Genomic DNA, 24212 nt, shown 5'->3' with positions numbered 1-24212 from the left:
AAATGTGGATAGCGACCCATCATGTCACTCTCCGTCTCCCAGGTGAGATTCGGCCCATTCGTGTGTTTCCATCGGACAAGCACTAACCCAACCATTTTGCGTCGCAACTTCTTAGTCTTTTGGTCAACAATTGCCTCTGGTTCTTCAATCAACCTTTTGTTCTCATCAATTCTCAATTCAGAAATTGGAATTATGTCGGGAACTTCTCCCGTGAACTTCCTCAAATAACACACATGAAAAGTGTTGTGAATTCCATTCAGTTCTTCGGGTAATTCGAGCTTGTAAGCTTGGTTCCCAATCCTCTGAAGAACTTTAAACGGTCCAATAAACCTTGAACTCAACTTTCCCCTTTTACCAAATCTTATAAGTCCCTTCCACGGCGAGACTTTAAGCAAAACCGAATCTCCAACTTCAAAAGTCATCGGTCTTCGCTTTTTGTCAGCATAGCTCTTTTGACGATCCTGAGCCGCTAACATTCTTTCCCTAATTATTTTCAACTTTTCAGCAGTTTGATGAACCAAATCCGGTCCCATAAACTGCTTTTCCCCAGCCTCAAGCCAACAAGACGGCGTACGACACTTCTGTCCATACAAAGCTTGGTAAGGTGCCATCTTAATGCTCGAGTGGAAACTATTATTATAGGAGAATTCTACCAACGGTAAATGTTCATCCCAATTACCTAGGAATTCCAGAGTACATGCTCTCAGCATATCTTCAAGTGTTTGTATCGTTCGTTCGCTCTGACCATCAGTCTGCGGATGGTAAGCTGTACTTAAACACAACTTGGTACCCAATTCCTCTTGTAGACTTTTCCAAAACCTCGATGTGAAACGGCTATCACGATCCGACACAATCGTTAACGGAACACCGTGAAGCCTCACAATTTCCTTCACATAAGAATTCGCAAGCTTATCCATAGACCATTTCTCCCTGGCTGCTATGAAATGCGCACTCTTAGTGAATCGATCAACGACCACCCAAATCATGTCGTGACCATTCTTTGTTCTGGGCAGTTTAGTGACAAAATCCATAGCAATGTCTTCCCACTTACCCATAGGCACAGGCAAAGGTTCTAAACTCCCGTACGGTTTCTGATGTTGTGTCTTGACTCTCGCACAAGTCACACACTCGGCCACATACTTTGCAACATCAAGCTTCATCGTCGGCCACCAGTAGTAGGGTTTCAGGTCCCTATACATTTTAGTGCTACCCGGATGAATCGAGTACATGGTCTTGTGAGCTTCTTCCATCAGAAGATCTCTGACTCCTCCTGTCTTAGGTATCCAAATCCGATCTTGGAACACCTTCAGTCCATGACTGTTTACACCGAACACCAACGTTTTGCCCAAACGTTCCTCCTTTCTGTCATTCTTCTCAGAAGCTTCGCTCTGAGCTTTCTTTATACTTTCCAAAATAGTTGAGACAACTTCAATTCTCAACACTCTTGGCCTTTTCCTTTCAGGATTGACTTTCCGACTGAGAGCATCAGCAACAACATTAGCTTTACCGGGGTGGTAAAGTATCTCGCAGTCATAGTCTTTAAGTAATTCTAGCCAGCGTCGTTGCCTCATATTCAATTCTTTCTGATTAAAGAGGTATTGGAGACTCTTATGATCAGTGAAAAGTTTGCACTTTGTGCCATAGAGGTAATGCCTCCATATTTTCAGAGCGAAAACTACCGCTGCCAACTCCAAATCATGAGTCGGGTAGTTCTTTTCATGCTCTTTCACCTGTCGAGACGCATATGCTATCACCTTTTCTCTTTGGGTCAAAACACAACCCAATCCAACCCCAGACGCATCGCTATAGACAGCGAAGTCTTCAACTCCATCGGGTAGAGAAAGTATCGGTGCCTCGCATAGCTTCTCCTTTAGCTTCTCAAATGCTTCCTTATGCTTCTCACCCCAAGCATAAGTAGCTCCTTTGTGGGTCAAAGCTGACAATGGACTAACGATCGAAGAAAAGCCTTGGATAAACCTTCGGTAATATCCGGCTAATCCTAAAAAGCTTCGAATCTCCGTGGGACTTTTCGGTTGTTCCCACTTCGTCACAGCTTCGATCTTTGCTGGATCAACCATTATCCCTTCTTGGTTGACCACGTGACCCAAGAATTGGACCTCACGAATCCAAAAATCACATTTGGAGAACTTCGCATAAAGCTTCTCCTTCTTCAAAACTTCTAACACTTCTCGCAAGTGCCTGCCATGCTCCTCCTGGCTTTTCGAGTAGATCAGAATGTCGTCTATGAACACTATCACGGATTTATCTAGGAACGGGTTACAAACCCTATTCATCAAATCCATGAACGCTGCTGGGGCATTGGTTAGTCCAAACGACATAACCAAGAACTCGTAGTGTCCATATCTTGTTCTGAATGCAGTCTTCTCGATATCTTGCTCTCTTACTTTTAGCTGATGATATCCTGACCTAAGATCGATCTTCGAGAAATAACTCGAACCTTGCAATTGATCAAACAGGTCATCAATCCTCGGCAACGGATATCTATTCTTTATTGTTGCCTTGTTCAGCTCTCTGTAATCAATGCACATTCTCATACTTCCATCTTTCTTCTTTACAAATAACACCGGAGCTCCCCAGGGCGATGAACTAGGTCTAATGAAACCGTTGTCCAATAACTCCTGAAGTTGCATCATTAGCTCCTTCATCTCCGTCGGTGCTAATCGATAAGGTGCTTTTGCAATTGGCGTCGTTCCTGGCAACAAGTCAATACGGAATTCCACTTGTCGATCAGGCGGTAATCCAGGAAGATCTTCGGGAAATACTTCCGGATAATCACACACAACTGGAATATTCTGCATCACCTTCTTTTCCTTCTTAGCATCAATCACGAATGCTAAATACGATGTACACCCCTTGGTCAAATATTTTCTGGCTTTCATCAATGAAATGATTCCAGAATTCACTCTGCGTTTATCTCCATACACCATAAACGAATCTTTCCCAGGCGGATTTACATGTTGAAGATATAATAGGTATTAATTACATCTTCAGCATTTAATAAACATTAATTATTTTCTTAAAATAATTAAAATGATTGGTCCAAAATGAATAACACAGGCACTATTTTCTTAAAATAATTAAAATGATTGGTCCAGAATGAATAACACAGGCACACAATAGATAGTGAAAACATTTGAACCTAACACACTCTCTCTCTCTCTCTCTCTCTCTCTCTCTCTCTCTATATATATATATATATATATATATATATATATATATATATGAGAACTGTTTAGAAAATCCTAAACGAATATATATTCAAACCAAACTTCACACAAGAGAAACAAAATTTATTTTTAAAATCAATCCATGCAAAGAAAATATGAGCTGTCATATGAAACAGAAGTCACCAGATCACGTCTTCAGCATTCTTCTTCGTTGTTCTCACATCAAAAAGGAACAAGTAAACGGATTTGAAGATTACTTGCACAATTTCTTCAACCCAAAACTACACTCAAACGAAACCTGTACAATGCTAAAGTGAACACTCAAACTCAACCACAAACTGATAATGATAAAATCAAACAACACAATCGTCCATTCCGTTTATCAATTACTGTCAAACAAACACCCCTCGTTGATCGACCATTCTGCCTCGACCTTTGTTTTTCAGAGAAAAATACTTTGTTCTTGATCTCATGTACACCTTCAAACAAGAAGAACAACAATAAGTTTTTTTTATACTTCATTTTCTTTCTGTAAAATTTCAAGCAACCAAAACACCCACCTAAATCTATTGATATATACCCATCGATTTCTGTGGAAAATCAAGCCAAACACACACCAAAACCCATTGATTTCTGTCTAAAACAAGCAAAAAAGAAAAAAGAAAAAAAAGGGAGATACAAACCTCGAAAAAGCAGTCGGAAACGCCGACTGCCACAACCCCATGCGACCCACTGCCGCCCTACAACTCCCATCTTCACCCACCGAAGACCACCGCAGCTTCGTTCTTCTTCTATCGAGCACCGCTGCCAAACCCCCCACCGGAGCTGCTGTTTCTACTTGCCTTGCTCCATCGGGCCAAATGTCCTCCTCCCCTTCGCATACGCTACAGGAATCGTAGGAGAAGCAGCCGGGAACTGCTTGAGCAACCCTTGTTGCACCTACCGAGACCGACGAAACCCTTCTGGCCTCCCTTTCCCCTTTCACACCTCAACATCGGTGAAGGAGAGCAGCCTCGCTGTTTCGTCCCTTCTCTTTTCTTCGGACCATTCGAACGTCGGAGGCGCTCACCTCCTCACAGCTTCACCCATTGAGAACCGACGGCAGCTTGCTGCTCCATTCTTCTTCTTCCTTCGCTCTAGCCGACCCGGAGACTCCTCCCTTACTGCGATCTGCAATCGACGATACCACCCTCGGTCCCCTTTTTGGCCTGCGACGAGCAAGGAACCAAGGGTCGAAACCCCCCAAATCTAAGTTGGTGATCGATTTCTCCTCCACCTGCAATGACGCTTCCGTTCTTTTGCTGCCTTGGGTTCATTCGCCTTCATCCATTGCCCGATCAAACAAAAGAGACGGGACATAAAACCCTAAATTACATTAAGTTTTGGGCCACTAATAAAAAATGGTCCCTCCATAAGATTTCCTTTTATAAAAGCCCTAAAATCATTTTATATTTGTAAAATGAGCAAAATACGCCCTCACTTGAACCATTTGTGCAAAAATGAGTCCATTCCCCAAACTTTGGTGTATTTTATTCAAAACATCCCCTCCCATGGAGATGTCTTAACAATACCAGCCCATGACTCAAACCTTAAACCCATTTCAACCATTTCAGTCCCTCCCTTGAAATATTTTAACCAAAGCAGTCCTATTTTGGTTAATTAAGTTTACCCAACAACCCCCAATAGTTTAAATTCGTTACGAAACAGTCCCAAAAATATTTCAAAAGCTTAAGAAATGTGACTTTGCGGTTTTTAACGTCAAGCTTCTCAAAGAAACCGAATTCGAACGCTTGGAACTCACGTTTCAAGGGTGAGTGTCTACTGCCCCTTTTTAATATTTTAAATATTTCAGGGGAATAGATGTGCCTAAATATTTTCTATATACAAATCAATTTCCTTTATACACGAAAATATAATAAATGTTGTTTACAAAAATATTATTATTTAACAATTTCTCATATTGTTACGAATAAACTAGTATAAACTTTTCGTATATGTATTATGTTTAATTTATCATGAAATAACAAATTCACACAACAAATACTAGGGGTGGCAAATCGGGCCATCGTGTCGTGTTTTTGTCTGACACGACACGACACGATACGACAAAGTTTTATGTAACACGAACACGACACGAGACGACCTCAGGTTTTTTTGAACTAACACGAAAACAAACCGATTAATAAACGACAAACACAACACGACAAGATAACATGAAATAAAAATTAATGTATTTAATTAATATTTATTCATACATAACACGAAAAACATGACAAACATGACAAAAAATGTTAAATTGTGTCAACTTCGTGTCAAATTTTGAACACGAACACAACACGACACGACGTCGTGTTTTTTACACCTGACATAAACATGACACGGAAACGAATTCGAATTTCAATTTCGTTTCGTGTCGTGTATTTTTGTCATGTCGTTACATCGATTGTCACTCCTAACAAATACTACATGATACAAAATTATATGATTTTATGTGATATTACATATTACAGAAATCACGTTATGAAAACTATGTAGTATTTCAAGGACCTGAGCTATTATGATGCATGTTTATTTATATGTTTAAGTACCAAACGTTTATACATGTACATATGTTCATTAATTTGAAACATTCATTTTTATAAAAGCGAGCACATTACACTTTTGCATACATGTCAAACATACTCGGCTTTTATAAACCTCATACAATGATATTCCTTATGCCTAGTGACTAAATCACAATTAAGTTAAGGCTAGGAGTTATTCACAACATTTAGGACTTAGTACAATCACTAATAGTTTATGCGTACTTCAGTTAGCGTTGTTGGTTAGACTGAATGGCATAACCAGAAACTATAAGTGATTGTACCGAGTTCTAAGTGTTGTATTTGGAATGTCTGCTTCTTGCATTATGAGTTGATGATAGTTGGATCTTAGATCACTCTTAGAGTAGTAACGGGATCCTCGTAGTTGGTCGAACAGGTCATTGATCCTCGAGAGAGGATATCGGTTCTTGATGACGAGTTTGCTCAACTCTCGATAGTTGATGCATATCCTGAACAATACATCCTTCTATTTGACAACAATATCAAAGCTCCTCATGGAGAGAAGCTTGGTTGGATAAAGCCTTTGTTAAGAAGTTCTTGAAGTTGACTAGATAGTTCTTGCATTTATGATGGAACCAGATAATAAGGAGATCTTTCACAGATGTTGTACCCTAGATTAGGTCGATTCAGAATTCGACCTTTATGACTGGAGGTATGTCAGATAGATCTTCTGGAAATACTTCTAGGTAATCGCACACTTACGGTATTGTAATATCCCAAAAATAAAGGCCGAAAATTTCATTTTTAAATATATTATTATGAAACCAATAGTATAAGAAAACATCCATAATATCATGTAATGTCAAAACCAAAGTAGAAACACCGAATTAGAATTTTGTGGGGTTAAAAAAAATCATGACTTCCGAATCTGCATAACTTTAAATTGTTTGAAAATAATTAAACCAAATTTATTCAAACAATAAATCCTCCAACACAACCGATCATCCAGAATTAAACCAAATCATTAAATCTCGACTTGTTATGGTCAATTACAAAATCAAATAAACAAATATGTGTTTAAAACAAATATAAATATTAACTCTTTGGTTGTAATTGAAGGTGTACGCAGGGGCAAGAATTTGTAATATTCAACAATACACTATGATATACCTTTGAAACAGTATGGAGTATATATTAAATACTGAAAGCAATAAAAAATTGCAATCTTGATACAGTGTAGAAAATAAACCCCTTTAGTCACGTGATGGTGATTTTAGCGCATGAGAGATAAACAAGTATGTTTCATCGAGGACCAATTTCAGAGATCTTAAACTCAAAAATGATTAACAGATACGTTTATTTCAAAACATCTTGGAGTTTCGAAACCAATCGTTAAAAAGATTTCTAGTAACATATTCGAGTTGGCTTTGATACCAATTGTTGGTTACTTTCATAACCAAAACATAAATACGGAAGCATAAACTATGGATCCTTAATCTCGAATTTGATTAATAGAAAACTTAAACATTAAAGAACAATTATATACCTGATTTTATTATGATCTTCGATTTGAAGAACTGGGTTGGATTTTCCAGTTGATCTCAAGAGCTCTCTCTAAAATCCCTCACCAAACCCTAAACGAATTTACAAGTATATTTCGTGTGTCTAGATCTACTCCTCATCACATGTATTTACAGATGGAGATAAACCTTAATGTGAGAGATGGAAGAGATTTTGAAGATTTTGAGTCAAACCGTGAACTCAAGTTACTCAACCCAAAAGATAAGTAAATATTTTATAAATCAGTCCATCAACAATTTATACTTTTACCATAACATCTAGATTTAATGATAATATATATATATATATATATATATATATATATATATATATATATATATATATATATATATATATATATATATATTGAGGTCCATAATTATCTAACAATTACACTCAAACAAAACTTGTACAATGCTAAAGTGAACACTCAAACTCAACTACAAACTAATAATGATAAAATCAAGCAACACAATCGTCCATTCCATTTATCAATTACTGTCAAACAAACACCCCACGTTGATCGACCCTTCTGCCTACACCTTTGTTTTTCAGCCAAGAACACTTTGTTCTTGATCTCATGTACACCTGCAAAAAGGAAGAACAACAATACGTTTTTTTTATACTTCATTTTCTTCCTTTCAAATTTCAAGCAACCAAAACACATCCCTAAATCTATTGATGTATACCCATCGATTTCTGTGGATAATCAAGCCAAACACACACCAAAACCCATTGATTTCTGTCTAAAACAAGCAAAAAAAAAAAAAAAAAAACAGAAAAGGGAGAAACAAACCTCGAAAAAGCAGTCGGAAACGCCGACTGCCACAACCCGAGGCGTCCCATTGCCGCCCTACAACTCCGATCTGCACTTCGGTCGACCACCGCAGCTTCGTTCTTCTTCTATCGAGCACCGCTGCCAAAAACCCCCACCGGAGCTGCTGTTTCTACTTGCCTTGTTCCATCGGGCCAAATGTCCTCCTCCCCTTCGCATCCGCTACCGGAATCGAAGGAGAAACAGCTGGGAACTGCTTGAGCAGCCCTTGCTGCACCTACCGAGACCGAAGAAACCCTTCTGGCCTCCCTTTCCCTTCTTCACACCTCAACATCGGAGAAGGAGAGCAGCCTCGCTGTTTCGTCCCTTCTCTTTTCTTCGGACCATTCGAACGTCGGAGGCGCTCACCTCCTCACAGCTTCACCCATTGAGAATCGACGGCAGTTTGCTGCTCCATTCTTCTTCTTCCTTCGTTCTAGCCGACCCAGAGACTCCTCCCTTACTGCGATCTGAAATCGCCGAAACCACCCTCGGTCCCCTTTTTGGCCTGCGACGAGCAAGGAACCAAGGGTCGAAACCCCCCAAATCTAAGTTGGTGATCGATTTCTCCTCCACCTGCAATGACGCTTCCGTTCCTTTGCTGCCTTGGGTTCATACGCCTTCATCCATTGCCCGATCAAACAAAAGAAACGGCACATAAATAAATCTAAATTAGATTAAGTTTGGGCCACTAATCACAAATGGTCCCTCCATAGGATTTCCTTTTATAAAAGCCCTAAAATCATTTTCTATTTGTAAAATGAACAAAATACACGGTCACTTGAACCATTTCTGCAAAAAAGAGTCCATTCCCCAAACTTTGGTGCATTTTATTCAAAACAGCCCCTCCCATGGAGATTTCTTAACAATACCAGCCCAAGACACAAACATTAAACCCATTTAGACCATTTCAGTCCCTCCCTTGAAATATTTTAACAAAAGCAGTCCTATTTTGGTTAATTAAGTTTACCCAACAACCCCCAATAGTTTAAATTTGTTACGAAACAGTCCCAAAATTATTTCAAAGCTTAAGAAATGTGACTTTGCGGTTTTTCACGTCAAGCTTCTCAAAGAAACCGAATTTGAACGATTGGAACTCATGCTTCAAGGGTGAGTGCTTACGGTCCTATTAAAATATTTTAATTATTTCAGGGGAATACACGCGCCTAAATATTTTCTTTAATCAAATTAATTTCCTTTTTATACGAAAATACAATAAATTTAGTTTACAAAAGTATTATTATTTAACAATTTCACATATTGTTACGGATAAACTATTATAAACTTTTCGTATAGAAATTATGGTTATTTTATTGTGAAATAACCAATTCACACAACAAATACTACATGATACAAAATTATATGATTTTTATGTCACATTGCATATTATAACAAGCACGTTATGAAACTCTATAGTATTTCAAGGATTTGAGCTATTATTATGCATGCTTATTTATATGTTTAAGTACACAATGTTTATACATGTACATATGTTCATTAATTTGAAACATTCATTTTTATAAAAGCGAGCACATTACACATTTGCATACTTGTCAAACATACTTTGTAACATCCCGAGTTTAGGAGTGCAAGTTCAGGGTTCAAAGTGAAATTGTGAATGGTCAACTCGACGAGTCCATGGTTGGACTCGGCGAGTAGGGTCGCGATTCTGGTCGCGTGTCAAGTGGCCAACTCAGCGAGTCGGTGGCTGGACTCGGCGAGTTGGTGTTGTATGAAGAAAACCTAATTCCAGGGGATGAGCCCTATATAAAGGACATAATGCCCTCTCCCCAGCCTCTTTACTCTTCCTTGAAGTCTAGAAACCCTAATATTCGTTTGTGAGTGAATTAGAGAGCTTTGGGGCCTTGAAGGAGTGTTTGTGGAAGAGATCTTTGAAGGCTAAGAGGCTTGGAGCAAGGGGCTTTGCAAGGATTTGGATTACTCTTCTGTTGGAGCTTTCTTTTGAGGTATTATTTCGTTGATTGGGCTGTTATTCATCTAGATTCATCATTTTGGAGTTTTTGGAAAGCATATCTAGTGATATTTTGAGTTTGGAGGTTAGATCGGAGGTTGCTACCTCAGATCTGGAATGGAGAAGGTCTAGAGTGCATAAAAGTCCCTGTTCTTGAGTGATTGGTGAAGCCATCTTGTCCCAAACCCTAACCCTAGAGTGTTATATGCCTAGATCTCGTTGGATTCACGTAAAGTTTGCCACTTTACGTGATGGATGGTTTGTAGAAGGGTAGATCTATTGTTTGGATCATCTGCATGGCCTGTAAAGCCTCTGTATGGATTATGACCTAGGGGTACTCGGCGAGTCACAAGGGTGTACTCGGCGAGTTGCATGAAGATGGGCAGGAACTCGACGAGTTGGAAGAACAACTCGGCGAGTTGGTTGAAGATGGCCTTGGACTCGGCGAGTTTGTTCTTGGACTCGGCGAGTTTGGTCGTGAGGTCCTAACCTTTTTTCTAGTCAAGTTGTGAATCGGTGAGTCAAGGGATGACTCGGTGAGTTGACTACGGATAGACTCAGAGTTGTGGGACTCGGCGAGTCTTGGGGCGACTCGGCGAGTTGAGTCGTGTTATGGGAGTTTCAGAGCATGGGGACTCGGCGAGTAGAGTCAGTCAGGAGGTTGACTTTGACTTTGACTTTGTCCAAGTGTTGACCAGTTGACTTCCAGGGGTATTTTGGTAATTGTTGGCATTATTTTGAGTTCAGTGGTTTGGTGTTGGCTGGTGGTGGAGATCGTGTTAGTGGTCGGAGCAGCTCAGTCTTGTCTTTTCAGTCAGCAGTTGTGAGGTGAGTTATCCTCACTATATCGACAGGGTCTACGGCACCAAGGCCGACCCTTTATCGGATTATAATCCGGGTATCGTTGTTATGTTGTTGCATTGCTATGTTTGCATCCTGGTAGTTAGGATGGTATATGTTAGACCTGGTTAAGGTCGGTATCCTTGTATATAGGATGATGCTATGCTAGTGACCGGTTAGGTCGGTATCCTGGTTAGGATGATGTTATGATATGTGATCGGCTAGATCAGTTTTATTGGATGTGAATTGTTATATGATTGAATGTTTATATGCACATGGTTGTTGGACTGGGGTTGCGTTGAGGCAGGTCCTGCTTTGTGTTGTAGGCCAACATACCCAGGGCGGACCGGTTATCCCGAAGGCCCATCGAGCGGTCCGGACAGGCTGTAGGCTCCAAGAGGGCGGACCAGACGTGCCGAGGCTCTGAGAGTGGACCAGGCCGACTGAAGGCCCGGTGCGGGCGGACCAGTCATATTGTAGACTCAGAGAGTGGACCAGGTGGATTGAAGGCCCGGTGCAGGTGGACCAATCACACTGTAGACTCGATGTATATGGCTAGACTCGGAGGGTGGACCAGATGGACTGAAGGCCCGGTAGGACGGACCAGTCACACAGTAGACCCGAAGTGCATGGTTGTTCTATGTTCTGTTATGATATGACATGTTATGTGTATGGTATATGTGGTTGGTATCTTGGGGTATCTTACTAAGCTTTCGAACTTACAATTGTGGTTTTAATGTTTCAGGTTTTTCAGGAGACCGTGGCAAGGCAAAGACGTGATCGTACCGCTCCTCATGTTTATGTCTTCCATGATATGGTTATGGGAAGACTCTAATAATAATTGTATTGAAAACCTTTTTGTAATAACTTAATGAAACTGGGTTGAAATGTTTAGAGTGTTACAAGTTGGTATCAGAGCCTTGGTTTGAGTGAATTGGAGGACCATTCGTGTAAATCCAGTCTCAAATCAAGGAGAGTTTTCAAAAGAGAATTCAAAATGGTTTTCAAAATAAAGAAAAGGAGGACACAGAGGTACGATCAGCCGGAGCCAATAAGTAACCCAAAAATACCATACATGATATTTGTTTTTGAGCTATTATAGAACAACATGCTAGTACTAGGCTAGGGATCTTCAGGATTTCATGATAATGTTTCCTGATTTATGATGCCTGCTAGCCTAGGGTTTCTTCCATGGGAGATTCCCAGTGTTCCTCTAGGAGTGAGGGTTGAGTGCTTGTTATGTATGTTCATCACTAGGGTGTTGTGGTGATACTTGATATAAATATGGGTAGGTGTGGAAGGTAGTATGGGCCCGTACTACTGAAAGCACAGGAACCATACGCGTATCAAAGAAGCCACAACCTCTAGGGTTGGGTTGGGGGTTGGTTCCCGGGTTAGTGGGAAGTATCTTATATCTTGCGGTGTTTTTTAGTATGGTGGTTACGAGGCATGCTGGGAGTGGATCCGGGTCAGGATCGGGAGCAGGAGAGGGCGGTCAGGGTGGGTCAGTACCACCCGAGGTAATTGGTCAGATGAGCACAGACGAGTTGGATGCTAGGATTCGTGAGATCTTGCATGATGAGGTTGATGCGTTGTTCCGGGCCGAGTTGCCGGAACTGTTTGGGTGGATCAAGACCGCCATGGTTGAGTATTTTGATGAGCGCTATGCAGCTCTTACAGAGACGGCTGCCGTGGCGGCTACAGCGGCTGTAGCAACGGCAAGGGGAGGAGCCGGTAGAGGTTTTCAGTATCGGTACTTCGATAATACGAAGCCCCTACCTTCGATGGAGTGCAGGACCCGATTGTTGCTATGAGATGGTTGTCAGACGTGGAGGGGTGTTTCTTTACGTGCTCATGCCCTGCTAATCAGAGAGTGAGGTGTGCTCTGAACTTGTTGAGGCTCGGGGCGAAGGATTGGTGGAGGTTGACCACGGGATTGTATTCTGATGCGCAACGAGCTGCGGTTTCTTGGGATCAGTTCAGGGAGATGTTCAGTACTCATTATGTTCCGTGAGTTGAGAGGGAGAGATTGGCTCAGGAGTTTCTGGAGCTGAAGCAGGATTCAGAGTCGGTGACGGAGATCACCAGGATGTTCACTGAGAGGGCGATGTTTTGCCCTGAGTTTGCTTCGGAGCAGGCTCAAATGTCCCGATATCTGAGCATGCTCAAGAGGGATATCAGGCAGTTTGTATCTACACAGAGGTGAGAGACCTTGTTATAATTGCAAGAGGCCACCAGGCGGCGTGATTTGGAGATTGAGTTGCAGTTGCGAGAGCAGAGGCAGGCTCCGGTGCAGTCACAGCCAGCGCCGAAGCGGTTCAAGACCGTTGATTCTAGATTGGGAGATCAGAGCAGCCGCGCTTGTGGGAAGTGTGGGAAGGGTCACACCGGAGTTTGTAGGTCCGGCGGTGCATGCCATAAGTGCAGAAAGGAGGGGCACTATGCGAGGGATTGCCGGCAGACAGCCCCGGTTCAGGATTTGAGGATTTGTTATCATTGCCATCAGGTTGGTCACTTGAGGGTCAACTGTCCACAACTTGCAGCAGGACCGGTGCAGGCTCCAGTATCGGCCACTTTGAGGATTACGGGTGGAGGTCAAGGTGGAGCGGAGCCCCCAAGGGCTTAGGGTCGTGCTTTTCATCTTACAGCAGAGGAGGTCAGGGCAGTGCCGGATGCAGCTGCGGGTATGTTTCTTTCTTGACATCTTGATATCTTGTGATTATTATGGAGTATTGTTATCTGCTAGTCTCGTGGTGTGATTTTGGTATGGTATTCGTGTTCCTTGAGGGTTTTGATATTGGGAATTTCGTTGGTTATCATCCATGAGGATTTTTAGTGGGAGATCAGGCTTTTCGTCTGAGTGTCGGGTAGCATCTGCAGTCCGAGGAGTGGTTAGCTTAAGGTCGGGCTTCTTCCGATTCCGAGATGATTAGTATTGATATGTGATTTTGTGAAGGGTTGTTAAGGGAGGTCGGTTATGGCGACCGGTGGTGGATAGTCAGTGCTCTAAGTGGGGTGAATTGGAAAATTCTCCGGAAGATCGACAAGCATGGGAGGTTGATTAGCTGTTTGGGATTCAGCAGCGGTTCTGTCAACCATGAGCGTAGGCTGGTATGAGTACGTGACAGGAAAACGGGGCGGGATACAGACCAAGGGTTTCGGATAAAGGGAGATTGCTTGCGGAAGGCCTAGGATCAGGCCGGGATTGAGTATGTAGGATGGAGTTAGAGTTCGGAGCCCCTAGGGGGCTAGAACAATATGCATGATAGAGTTTTCCAGGAGGGATAATTTGGGATGATAAATACTAGTTGAGAGGTCTAGATAGACTGAAGGCCGATGAGCATACCAGTCAGGCCAAAGGCTCGGAGAACGGTCCAGACAGGCTGAAGGTCCTGGAGGGTGTTCCAGACACGCTGAAGGTTCTGAGAGTTGTCCAAATTGGATGAAGGCCTGGTAAGGCAGTCCATTCATGCTGAAGACTCTGCATGCGTTGATAGATCTGTATGAGGAGATGGAATGAGTATTGGGTGAGCACCGTGGCACTTGTTGTAGTGACAAGGCAGCCAAGTAGATTTCCTTGGATAAGGAAAGGGAAATGTAGGTAGCTCCGTAAGGGAGTGTAAGTTCATGGAAGTGAAAGCAGTAGCACGGATGTATGATTGAGGTGTTCCAATTATGGTTGTTGAGCAGTGTGTTTGCGGCGGTGGTATGAAAAAACATTCGGGTTGAATGTCTGCTGAGGTCGGAAGGGATACAAGAGTGGAGCCTTGGATTCCCAGTTTGGTTTTGATCGAGGAATTATGTATGTAGTGGTAAATCATCATGGGGGATGTTTGGAGGTGTCGTCGGTGTGTCGGGTTTTCCCAACCCGAGGATGCTAGAGCCAGTTCAGCATGGATATGTGATTGCGGAGGAGAACTCATGGGAATTGCCCTGAAGCTGAAGGATGTGTCATCTTGTCAGCATGGAGGGAATAGAGTTAGACTCAGGAAAGGAGCAGGTTAAGTCTCAGCGGTGAATTCGGTGAAAGATATGTCTGGAAAGGAAAATGATAGCAGTATGGTACCGGGTCGGGATTCCGGTGGTTCAGGGTTATTTCTAGCTCATATGAGTCAAGTGATTGTGTGATCTGGAATGGGTGAAGTATCATGGGGTGGTACTTGGTTGTTAAGAAATAATGTATTTTTTGTTTTTATTCTTCAATTGATTGTTCAAAAATTTGTTATTCTACAAGAAGTTTTTAAAGTCATGATCAAGAAATAGGTTCAAGAATATTTTTATTATTTATGGTTCAAGAATATTTTTATTTTTGAATATATACTCATAAACATACTCAGAAGTCACGGGTCTCTTCCCGGGACCCTCTACTATACTCACCTAGCACGAACCTTTTCTCAAAGTGCTCCAAATCGATCTCGTATTTATAAACTTTTGGAAGTCATATCCTTTAGGGTCTGACACCCTGTCACGCTCGCTAGCTCACTTGCCAAAGGCCAAGCTGCAACACTGGAACATCCTCTGTCCCCAAACCGGGTCACTAACTCTTCCCCGAAGCTTCTCATGTTCTCCAAGACTCTCACTGATTCGAGTATGGATCCTGTCCTTTCAGTAGTACAGGCCCAATGTAACATCCTGAGTTCAGGAGTGCAAGTTCAGGGTTCAAAGTGTAAATGTAAAAGGGGCAACTCGGCGAGTCCATGGGTGGACTCGGCGAGTAGGGTCGCGACTCTGGTCGCGTGTTAAGTGGCCAACTCGGCGAGTCGGCGGCTGGACTCGGCGAGTTGGTGCTGAGTGGAGAAAACCCTAATTTCGGAGGATGAGCCCTATTTAAAGGACATTATACCCTCTCCCCAGCCTCTTTACCCTCTTTTGAAGTCCAGAAACCCTAAGGAGCATTTGTGAGTGATTGGAGAGCATTTAGACCTTGGAGAAGAGATTTTGGAAGAGATCTTGGGGAATTAAGAGGTTTGGAGCATGGGGCTTTGCAAGGATTTGGATTTCTCTTCTGTTGGAGCTTTCCTTTGAGGTATTATTTCGTTGCTTGGACTTTTATTCTTCATTTTGGAGTTTTTGGAAAAGATAGCATTGGTGTTTTGAGTTTGGAGGTTAGATCTGAGGTTGCTACCTCAGATCTGGAATGGAGAAGGTCTAGAGTGCATTAAAGTCCCTATTCTTGAGTGATTGGTGAAGCCATCTTGTCCCAAACCCTAACCCTAGAGTGTTATATGCCTAGATCTCTTTGGATTCACGTAAAGTTTGCCACTTTACGTGATGGATGGGTTGTAGAAGGGTAGATCTATGGTTTGGATCATCTGCATGGCCTGGAAAGCTTCTGTATGGATTAAGATCTAGGGGTACTCGGCGAGTCACAAAGGTGTACTCGGCGAGTTGCTTGAAGATGGGCAGGAACTCGGCGAGTTGGAAGAACAACTCGGCGAGTTGGTTGAAGATAGCCTTGGACTCGGCGAGTCTGTTCTTGGACTCGGCGAGTCTGGTCGTAAGGTCCTAACTTTCTTTTGGTTGAGCCGTGAATCGGTGAGTCGAGAGAGGACTCGGTGAGTTGAGTGCGAGGGGACTCAGAATTGTTGGACTCGGCGAGTCTCAGGGTGACTCGACGAGTTGAGTCGTAGATTGGGGAAGTTCTGAGCATGGGGACTCGGCGAGTCAGAGTTGACTCGGCAAGTCATCGAGTTGACTCGGCGAGTAAAGTCAGTCGGGAGGTTGACTTTGACTTTGACTTTGACCAAGGGTTGACCAGTTGACTTCCAGGGGCATTTTGGGAATTGTTAACTTTTGTTTTGAGTTCAGTATTGGTGTTGACTACTGGAGGAGATTGTGTCAGTGGTCGGAGCATCTTGGTCTTATCTTCTCAGTCGGCAGTTGCGAGGTGAGTTATCCTCACTATATCGACAGGGTCTACGACACCAATGCCGGCCCTTTATCGGATTGTAATCCGGGTATCGTTGTTATGATTTTGCTTTGCTATGTTTTCATCCTGGTAGTTAGGATGGTATATGTTAGAGACCTGGCTAAGGTCGGAATCCTGGTATATAGGATGATGCTATGATAGTGGTCGGTTAGGTCGATATCCTGGTTAGGATGATGTTATGCTATGTGATCTGCTAGATCAGTTTGATTGAATGTGAATTGTTATATGATTGAATGTTTATGTGCACATGGTTGTTGGACTGGGGTTGGGTTGAGGCGGGTCCTGCTTTGTGTTGTAGGCCAACATACCCAGGGTGGACCGGTTATCCCGAAGGCCCAGCGAGCTGTCTGGATAGGCTGTAGGCCCCAAGAGGGCGGACCATACGTGCCGAGGCTCGGAGAGTAGACCAGGCCGACTGAAGGCTTAGTAGGGGCGGACCAGTCATACTATAGACTCAGAGAGTGGACCAAGTGGACTGAAGGCCTAGTGCGGGCGGACCAATCACATTGTAGACTCGATATATGTGGCTAGACTCGGAGGGTGGACAGGTGGACTGAAGGCCGGTGCGGCGGACCAGTCACACAGTTGACCCAAAGTGCATGGTTGTTCTGTGTTCTGTTATGATATGGCATGTTGTGCGTGTATGGTATATGTGGTTGGTATTTTGGGGGTATCTCACTAAGCTTTCAGGCTTACAGTTGTGTTTTAATGTTTTTCAGGTTCTTCAGGAGACCGTGGCAAGGCAAAGGCGTGATCTTACCGCTCCTCATGATTATGTTTTATGATGTGGTTATGGGAAGACTCTGATAATAATTGTATTGAAAACCTTTTGTAATAACTTAATGAAACTGGGTTGTTTTTGAAAAGTTTAAATTGGTTGAAATTTTTAGAGTGTTACAAGTTGGTATCAGAGCCTTGGTTTGAGTGAATTGGAGGAACATTCGTGTGAATCCAGTCTCAAATCAAGGAGAGTTTTCAAAAGAGAATTTAAAATGGTTTTCAAAATGAGTAAAGGAGGACACGGAGGTACGATCAGCCGGAGCCAGTAAGTAACCCCAAAATACCATACATGATATTTGAGATTTGATAGAACAGCATGCTAGTACTAGGCTAGGGATCTTTAGGATTTCATGTTAATGTTTCCTGATTTATGATGCCTGCTAACTTAGGGTCTCTTCTGTGTGAGATTTCCAGTGTTCCTCTAGGAGTGAGGGTTGAGTGCTTGTTATGTATGTTCTTCACTAGGGTGTTGTGGTGATACTTGATACAAATATGGGTAGGTGTGGAAGGTAGTATGGGCCCGTACTACTGAAAGCACAGGACCCATATGCATATCAAAGAAACCATGACCTCTAGGGTTGGGTTGGGAGTTGGTTCCCGGGTTTGTGGGAAGTATTTGAGATCTTGAGGTGTTTTTCAGTATGGTGGTTACGAGGCATGCTGGGAGCGGATTCGGGTCAGGATCGGGAGCAGGAGAGGGCGGTCAGGTTGGGTCAGTACCGCCCGAGGTTATTGGTCAGATGAGCACAAGCGAGTTGGATTCCAGGATTCATGAGATCCTACATGACGAGGTTGTCACGTTGTTCCGGACCAAGTTGCCGGAGCTGTTTGGGTCGATCAAGACCGCCATGGTTGAGTATTTTGATGAGCGCTATGTGGCTCTCACAGAGACGGCTGGTGCGGCGGCTACAGCGGCAGAGGGAGGAGCCGGTCGAGGTTTTCAGTATCGGTACTTCGATAATACGAACCCCCCTACCTTCGATGGAGTTCAGGACCCGATCGTTGCGATGAGATGGTTGTCGGACGTGGAGGGGTGTTTCTTCACGGGTTCATGTCCTGCTGATCAGAGGGTGAGGTGTGCTCTGAACCTGTTGAGGCTTGGGGCGAAGGATTGGTGGAGATTGACCACGGGGTCATATTCGGATACGCAGAGGGTTGCAGTTTCTTGGGATCAGTTCTGGGAGATGTTTAGCACTCGTTATGTTCCGCGGGTTGAGAGAGAGAGAGGTTGGCTCAGGAGTTCCTGGAGCTGAAGCAGGATTTGGAGTCGGTGACGGAGATCACCAGGATGTTCACTGAGAGGGCGATGTTTTGCCCTGAGTTCGTTTCGGAGCAGGCTCAGATGTCCCGATATCTGAGTATGCTCAAGAGGGATATCAGGCAGTTTTTTTCTATGCAGAGGTGCGAGACCTTGTTGGATTTGCAGGAGGCCGCCAGGCGGCGTGAGTTGGAGATTGAGTTGAAGTTGCGAGAGCTGAGGCAGGCTCCAGTGCAGTCGCAGCCGGCGTCGAAACGGTCCAAGACCGTGGATTCTAGATTGGGAGATCAGAGCAGCCACACTTGTGGGAAGTGTGGGAAGGGTCACACCGGAGTTTGTAGGTCCGGTGGTGCATGCCGCAAGTGCGGAAAGGAGGGGCACTATGCGAGGGATTGTCGGCAGACAGCCCCGGTTTGGGATTTGAGGATTTGTTATCATTGCCATCAGGTTGGACACTTGAGGGTCAACTGTCCACAGCTTGATGCAGGACCGGTGCAGGCTCCAGCACCAGCCACTTTGAGGATTACGGGTGGAGGTCAGGGTGGAGCGGAGCCCCCGAGGGCTCAGGGTCGTGCTTTTCAGCTTACAGCGGAGGAGGTTAGGGCAGTGCCGGATGCAACTGCGGGTATGTTTCTTTCTTGATGTCTTGTTATTTGGTGATTATTATGGAGCATTGTATATCTGCTAGTCTCATTGTGTGATTTTTGGTATTGTATTCGTTGTTCCTTGAGGGTTATGGTATGGTTATGGGTTTGGTGTTGGGAATTTCGTTGGTTATCATCCATGAGGATTATTAGCGGGAATCTGGCTTTTGGTCTGAATGTCGGGTAGCATCTGCAGTCTGAGGAATGGTTAGCTGAAGATCAGGTTTCTTTCGAGCCCGGGATGATCAGTGATGTTATGTAATTTTGGGAAGGTTTCTCGTTCTAGCGGGAATCGGTTTGCATGTAAGGGTTGTGTTGTGTAAGGTTCATAAGGAAGGTCGGTGATGGCGACCGGTGGTTGATAGTCATTGCTCTAAGTGGGGGAGAATTGGAAAATTCTCCGGAAGATCGATAAGCAAGAGAGATTGTTTAGCTGTTGGGATTCAACAGTGGTTCTGTCAGCCGAGCGTAGGCTGGTATGAGCAAGTGTCAGACAGACGGGGTGGGATGCAGACCAAGGGTGATTGATTGTGGGAGTCCTGGGATCAGGCCGGGTTTGAGTATGTAGAATAGAGATAGAGTTCATAACCCCTAGAGGGCTAGAACAGTATGCATGGGAGAGTTTTCCTGGAGGGATAACGTAGGATGATGAGTGCTAGTTGGGCGGTCCGGATAGACTAAAGGCCGGTGGGCGTACCAGTCAGGCCGAAGGCTCGGAGAACGGTCCAGACATGCTGAAGGCCCTGGAGGGCGATCCAGACCTGCTGAAGGTTCTGAGAGTGGTCCAGATGGGCTGAAAGCCTGGAAAAGCGGTCCAGTCATGCTGAAGGCTCTACATGTATTAGTAGATCTGTATGAAGATATGGAATGAGTATGTCGCAATGTGATGGCATCAGAAGGTCTGGCCCTGGGTATTGATCATGAGTAGTGGAGGTAGTGCATGTGTAGGGTTTTAACCATAAGAACTTTCCTATGTGCGCATGCAAAACCCTAATGCTTGGATCTAGGTTTCTCTAATTAAACATGCTTTGAATCTAAGACGTCTAATGACTAATTAGGTATATGAACAATACAAAATCAGATCTAGAAGTTTACCTTTGAATCTCTTGATTTGATCTTGTTGTCTTGGAGCTCTAGAGTCACAATTGTCACTCCTCTAATGGCTTACAAACACCAATAGCAAAGAAGATGATTTGAGAGAGAGGAGAGGAGGAAATTGGCCAGGGGTTCTCTACTCTAGATGAGATGCCGATTTCCCTTGACCATGGGGTCTATTTATACTTGTAGACTCCTTAAGGGTTTCACCTTAAACCCTAGTTGGATAATATTTCCTTGAAGTAATCCAAATCCTTTCCTTAGATAAGCATTGGACGATTTGAGGCTATCCCTAGCCCTAGAATCCGTCCACCCTTCATCCAATAAGGATTTACAGTCTAAAGTGTAACTATCAAACAATTGACAGTTTATACCCTCTTATTTAATTAATCTCTTTAAGTCACCAAATTAATACTAATTAATTTATAACTTATATTAATCAAATAACAATATTATTATTCCTTATATTATTCTCATAATATATTAATAATATTTATTCTCTCATAATAAATCATCCTGTCAAGTTGCTATGGTGAAGGCAACCCAAAAGGACCATGCACAATCGGGTCAAATACTTGCCTAATATAGTTGCAGCCTTAGACACTATTCCAACAGTCTCCCACTTGGATAAGTCTAGCAATTATATGCACAAGTACAATTCGATTTGCAATCGTAGCTCTCAAATACGCTGTCATACTCTGATCTAATCAATCTTGTCCTTTAGATAAGGGATCGTACAGTCCTCTGTTAGATATCATGCTGACAATTCTATGGAATGATTAGTCTAGCATTTAGGTTTCTCGATCTCCGATTTATTTGACATAGAACTTAATCGAACACATCAATTCAGTTTTGACCGGGCCCGACACATAAGTCAAATCAAATCATCAAGCGGCCGAGATATCGCTTTTTCCCTCTTAGGATAAAAGTTACAAATAAACTTCGACTTACATGCATTTACTTATTCATTAATCAACTATACACAACAATGCATTTTATAACACCGAGTTACTGATGCGTTTTCGCATTATCAATGTACAATCAATTAACATAACAAACCATACATCTAGGTTTTAAGACTATATGATATTATCGTCTTGCGATCACCCTTTTTTTATATATATCATATTCCATAAGGTGATTCCAGCAAGCGCCAGTTTGTTCCAATGCTCAAAACCAGTTCATAAGCACTCATGAACGTCGCAACAATCTTTTGCTATGTCTAATACCATTTAAACAATCTACGCACCAATTCACGACAATCTTCATTCATATCTACTTCCAACATATGAACGATTGTGGACAATTTGAATAATTCGATTATTCTTAATAAACTCAATTATTCTGGAAGTCAAAACATGCAAAAAATGAAACAATAGTTAAACAATTAACATAAGACAGTAACATTACTCATAAATAAAACTCCTTTATTTAATCATCAAATGTTAATTACATTTATCTATTACACGTTTCTACTACTATCTAATCTATGCTAATATCATCCTTCAGCCCAATACTCCTAGCATGATGCAAGTGCTTAACCCTACTCAGTCCCTTCGTAAGCGGATCTGCTGGGTTATCTTTTGATGATATCCTCTTCACTACGAGTTGTCCTTCTTCTACACGATGTCTAATAAAGTGGTATTTTCTGTCGATGTGTCGTGATCTACCATGATCTCTCCGTTCCTTGGTCAAGGCAACCGCTCCTTCATTATCACAGAAAATCTCCATGGGCTCCTTTATGGCAGGTACAACTGTCACACCCCCAAACCTGAACGGCGGAAACGTTCGGGGGCGGATGACTTCATGTGGTAACGTAACAAATGAATACATAGTAAAGAAAGCAATACAACCATCATATATATAATTGAAAGTTTACATTTGTCAAAAGTTACATGTTCAAAACTCAATTACAATATGATGTCAAAATACGAGATTAAACTGGCGCCGCAGCATCCCTTCATCAAAAGCGAAATGAATACCTGAAATTACTGATTCCCTGGGACATACAAGTAATTTTGAAAGAGTAGATCAGCATTTAAGCTGGTGAATTTCATAAGTATTTAAGTGACAATGTTCGAATGAACTGAAATGTTTTATCTTCGTTTGTTTGTGGTTAGAAAATCCAATATTTCCTACTAGTATAAAAGTAGCCTTCACTCAAGACCAATGTTTGTTTCTAAAATGTATGTAAATGTAAAAGAACCAAAGAATTTGAAAACCTTGTAAATCAATACATTTTAATACCCCCTTGTGAGTTTTATAACCATACTATTGACTCTGAATGCCTATACACAACGTTCTTCAGGCGTTGAAATGTTATGACGTTTGTCACCCCAAACGGTGGACTGCAGCTAACAGTCAGGGCGCGGGTTTGTCAAGCCCGTATAGATCTATACACAAACACCATGCTCCCCCTCCAAGGGATTCTGGTATATAATACAGGACTTGAAATGTGTACTCGAACGTACATGAAGTTAGTGTCTCACAAATCCGTGGTATAAAAACAGATCTACTTGTTAAAATGTTACGTTTGTTCTTGTACACGAAAGTGAACTTCTTGAAATATGTGATTCTACTACATAAGAGTTAGAAATTTGTTTCGTAAAACCATACCTATTATAGTTTCCAAAAAGCGTGTCTTGTTTGTTTAGAAACATTGAGAAAGGAATCGCTTGTTTATGAAAGTATAGATTTTTGGGTGTAGAGTCTAGGATAGACAAGAAAAATCTAAGAATAGTTTAGTTTATACATGCATTACAAGAACATTATATTTTAAAAGGTAAAATGCTATTGTGACATATGTTATATATATATACATATATACATATATATATAAGTTCCTTTAATTGTTTATAAATCGCATGTGATTTGAATATATAACAGTATATAAAAGAATTTCTTTATGTAACGCACGATAATACTCGTGTGTTTTACTTGTAATCCCCCCCTTTGAAAGCATAATAAAGTATTTAGACTAATTAAAAAGGTTGATTTAGGGGTATGAAACTCACTTGAAAGTTTGAAGATAGCGAGATGGAAAACCGGGCAGAGTTTCGTCTCGGGAAACGGATTTTCCTCGGGATTCTCGGGAATCTCCGGAGTAAAATCGACCTTCGGGACTTGAGCCAAAAAGACCAGAGCTTCGGGTTTGAACGGACACGGAAAACGAGGCAAAGTTGGGAGAGAAAGAAGAGAAATGAACCCTTTCTTTGGAAACCCTCGCATTCTATTTATAGGAAGGCTGGTCTGCCTCGGTACGCGGGGCGTACGCTCGTACGCGCTGCGTACGCGTACGTCATGCATGACCGAAGCCTCGACTGCCTCGGTTCGGATGGGACGGGTTGTTGGGTTCTCGGGTCGGATGGGACGGGTTGCTGGGGAGGTGGGTCGGATGGGACGCCGGGTCGGATGGGACGTCGGGTCGGACGGGTCGGACGGGTCGGATTCCTCGGATATGGCAACGTGGACGATCCGAGGCCAATCCTCTCGGTTACGCGGGGCGTACAGGAGTACGCAGCGCGTACTTCGGAGGAGGATGCTGACTCCCCTTCGGATAATATCCGAATTTTGAATTAAATAAATAAAT

General features: G+C 42.7%; 2 long non-coding RNA genes across 2 annotated transcripts; both read right to left on the bottom strand.

Annotated features, from left to right (window-relative positions):
* Window positions 1–3453: 3453 nt before the first annotated feature.
* On the bottom strand, window positions 3454–5138 carry LOC122196266 (uncharacterized). Its single transcript, XR_006187656.2, has 2 exons — window positions 3872–5138; window positions 3454–3667 (listed from the first exon to the last, which is right to left on the bottom strand). It is a non-coding gene; the product is annotated as an uncharacterized LOC122196266 (long non-coding RNA).
* A 2532-nt stretch (window positions 5139–7670) lies between these two features.
* Window positions 7671–8742, bottom strand: LOC122196267 (uncharacterized). Its single transcript, XR_006187657.2, has 2 exons — window positions 8088–8742; window positions 7671–7879 (listed from the first exon to the last, which is right to left on the bottom strand). It is a non-coding gene; the product is annotated as an uncharacterized LOC122196267 (long non-coding RNA).
* Between the last annotated feature and the right edge of the window lie 15470 nt (window positions 8743–24212).

Source organism: Lactuca sativa, chromosome 2 (genome assembly GCF_002870075.4).
Source record: "Lactuca sativa cultivar Salinas chromosome 2, Lsat_Salinas_v11, whole genome shotgun sequence".
In the NCBI taxonomy this organism is placed as follows: domain Eukaryota; kingdom Viridiplantae; phylum Streptophyta; class Magnoliopsida; order Asterales; family Asteraceae; genus Lactuca; species Lactuca sativa.
This window is presented reverse-complemented; position numbering and strand designations above follow the sequence as displayed.